The 3,459-nt window shown below is 62.4% G+C and overlaps 1 long non-coding RNA gene across 1 annotated transcript; it reads left to right on the top strand.

Annotated features, from left to right (window-relative positions):
* Window positions 1-2,279: 2,279 nt before the first annotated feature.
* LOC135980044 (uncharacterized) lies at window positions 2,280-3,236 on the top strand. Its single transcript, XR_010597271.1, has 3 exons — window positions 2,280-2,403; window positions 2,826-2,931; window positions 3,141-3,236. It is a non-coding gene; the product is annotated as an uncharacterized LOC135980044 (long non-coding RNA).
* The last annotated feature ends 223 nt before the right edge of the window (window positions 3,237-3,459 follow it).

Genomic DNA, 3,459 nt, shown 5'->3' with positions numbered 1-3,459 from the left:
CAGTGTGTTTGGAAAGGTCCCAGGAATGGGGCTCCCAACGCTTCCCTTGTGGGAGACCGTTCCCCAGGCTGAGCGTCTCTGAGCTGGGCCAGACCCTGTGAGCTGCTGAGCATGGAAATCAATGGGAAAGGCAGGGGTCCTGGCCTTGCTCTGCCTCGGGACTTTGACCTGGGGAATGGTTTCCCAGGAGAAGTCGAGACTCCTGGGTTCTGTTCCTTCTCTAGCCTGGGGGGGAGTGTGGCCTGGGACGGCAGGAGGGAGCTGCTTGTCCAAAGTGACTGAGCCCAGTGATGGAAAAGGAGGAGACTCCCCGGGCATTGCAGCCCCAGAGGTGACGAGGGGGAACGCTGGGAGCAGATCATGCAATGAACTCCTGCCAGTGCATGTAGATTGCATTACGTGCACCCCTGTGGGGGGAGGAGGAGCTGCTCTGGCTGGGGCAGGGATGGGGAGGGACCAAACAGGCTGGTTAGTGAGAGGTTGCCTTGACCCCAGACTCACGCCCGCTTCCCGCTCGGTTCCAGGGTGGCCAGGCTCCTGAGGATGTTCAGGAAGAAGGCTCTGCAGGTGGCCCCAGAGCCTGAGGGAAGCAGCTGCCATCTTCCCCGGGAGCAGAGCGGCCCCTCCGTCCCCACTGGCGGGGAAGGAGCTCCCGGCCAGGCCAGGAGGTGGAAGTGCCCAGTCTTCTGGCGGAGAAAACCCGCTCCCAGCGCAGGCGCCGAGGTGGGAGAGGCCAGGTCGAAATGGAGCTGGGCCAGGCTGCGGCTGGGCAGGCAGGACCCAGCGCAGGAGGGGAGCCGGGCAGAATGACTCTGGGACATGTTGTGTGGGCAGCAGCAGCCCCAGGAGCCCAGCCCTGATTCCCAGCAGGAGGCATCGCCCGGCCCGGTCAGTGAGGACCTTCCAGCCTCCCCAGGGCAGGAGGTGGAGGATCCCTGTCCCACCACCAGCAGCTCGGCCCGCTCCCCATGGGACAGCAGCAGTGCCTGGGACTCGGACAGCAGCGAGGACGATGGGCGCTGCAGCTTTGTTCCAGGTGAGGAGTCAGGCTGGGCTCAGGGAGAGGTGAGGGCGGGGCTGTGAACACCCTGGGCCCAGGCCCTCGATCAGTGCTATGGGGGCGGATCCCCAGCCCAGGGGTCTGGCCTGAGCCACATGAACCCCACTGACACTAGATGCTGCCACTTTGGTCCTCGGTGCTCCAGTTGGGGGGAGGCACCTCCCAGGGAGTCCAGGACAGCGTGGGGGGGTCTCTTTGCTATTGGCTCCTGAAGGAGTTGGGGGCTGAAAGCATCACTGAGACGGGGGAGGGTGGGGTCCAATCTGCCCTGGGTCCCGGAGGTGGGAAGGGGACACATTGCCACAGCGTGCCCCTGTCCTTCCCCCGAGTGGCAGGAGGCATCACCCTGTCCCCTTCTCTCCCTGGTGCAGGGACCGCCAGGGACTCAGGGGACGAGGGGGAGGAATGGGTGGACGTGGCCACAGAGGAGGCTGCTCTCAATAACAGCCGAGAGCAGCTCCAAGATGGAGAAAAGGTACGAACGTTCCCCAGCTGTGCTGGAACCGAGACTGTCCTGCCCCTTCCCAGCACCTGACCCCCTGCAGAGGGTCTTGTCCCTGATGATCCACCAGCCCTAATGGGGACCTTTCTCCTCCATGATCTGGGACCCCAGAGGTGAGGATGTCTGTCACACACCAGCCGGGTCTCCTCCCCCCACAGGCACTGTCCCAGTTCCTGACCCTGCCTGTGGTGGAGTGGTGGGTGATTTGGACAATGGGCGGGTCCCCACTATCCCCCATTCAGGCCTGAGTCCTGCAGCTGCTGTGTGGGGGCAGGGAGGTCCCTGGCTAACTGGCTCTCTCTCCCCTAACCCCACTCCTGGTGGGTGCAGGAGGAGGCCCAGCAGCTCGTGTTCCTGCACGCCATCCACCCCGCGTCTCGCTGCACAGCAGAGAGGGCAGGACACACTGGAGCCGCACTGCTGCAAGGCGGCTGTGGCGGAGAGGATTGTGGTGAGCGAGACACAGTGCCCAGAGGGAGGACAGAGACATGGGAGGGGCAGGGGTTTCCCCAGGCCAATGGATGGGGGATGGCTGGTGCTGGAGGGGCAGCTGAGGGCATGGATTGCTGGGGCTGAAGACTGGGGAGAAGAGACGGGAGAAATTCGGAGAGTGGTCACTATTGGGCAGGAATCGGAGGAGCGGGGGGCAGGTGGGGGGATCCTGCTGGTTGTGTGGGGCCCTGGCTGTGTAATCTCCTCACTGGGAAGTGTCAGTGAGGCCCGAATCTCACACGCTCCTTTGTCTCCTTTGGGTCTCACAGGAGCTCATTGAGGAGCTGCCTGATAACTCTGCACCCGGCGCCGTCCTCGCCAACTCCCTGATTGCTGTGGGCAACCTCAGGTACCGAGACCCTCCGGTCCGGTTCCCCTAACCCCAGTGCTGCTCAGGCCCAGGGCTGGGAGTCACTGCCCCTCCCACTCCCAGGTCACCGCCCAAGGGTGGCTCCTCTGGCAGAGGTGCGGGGAAGGTTCACTCTCTCCTGGCTGGGCTGTTCTTTTCACTCCAGTAACATTGCAACGGCTTTGGGGAGAGGCTCACACCCAGGATCAGATACAGGAGGGGCAGCAGGGTGCAGGGAACAGGGGCTATTCCTGCCCTGCCACTGTCTGTGTGAGAAACCTTGGCCTTGTCATTCCCTGGCTCGGTGCCTCAGTTTCCCTTCTTGCCAGCCTGTGCCTATTTCCCTGCAGTTTCACCTGCGTGTTGGTGCCAGTCCCATCCCCGTACTGCACAGTCTAATACCGGCTCCTCTCTCTTGCCAGCACCATGACACCTGCCCTGGAGCCAGAGCTGGAGACCCACCTCCTCCGAGCTGCCCTGCACGCCGTCTTCACCCTGGGTATGGAGAAGGACACCGCCCAAGTGCAGGTAGATCATGCTAAAGTCATGGATTGAAGAGCCAGCTGTCATCCTGCCATGAGTCCTTGCTAATTGCCTGCAGTGGGATGTGAAGGAGAGAGGCCAGGATATGTGTTTGGGGGTCTCACCAGTGCTTCCCAGAGACCCCACTTCCCATCCTGTGGCAAGTTTAGCCCCAGTTTCCCTGACTCTGACCCATGGCTCTCCCTTGCTTTCAGGATCTGCCTAGGGTCTTGCCAGACCTCCTGGACGCCATGCTGGGGAACCTGCTGGCAGAGTCCCCAGACACCGACAGGCTCCAGTACATCTTGGAGGTGAGCCCGATGAGAGGGGTGGGGGCAATTTTACCTTCACTCTTAGATCCATTTTCCAGTCTGTCCTCCTAGCCGGGCCCCCAGTGGGCATCCTTGGTCAGGGCAGTCAGTGCAATGCCTCCTTTCCCCACAGCACATTAACTACTGGATCGTGTCCAGGGTGCCGCGAGAGAGAGCCAGGGCCGTTAAGAGCAGCACGGCCCTGCTCAGATTCACCATCACC

The sequence above is a fragment of the Chrysemys picta genome, unplaced genomic scaffold, assembly GCF_011386835.1.
Source record: "Chrysemys picta bellii isolate R12L10 unplaced genomic scaffold, ASM1138683v2 scaf1658, whole genome shotgun sequence".
Lineage (NCBI taxonomy): Eukaryota > Metazoa > Chordata > Testudines > Emydidae > Chrysemys > Chrysemys picta.
The sequence above is the reverse complement of the archived record's forward strand: the minus strand, read 5'-3'. Positions and strand labels throughout refer to the sequence as shown.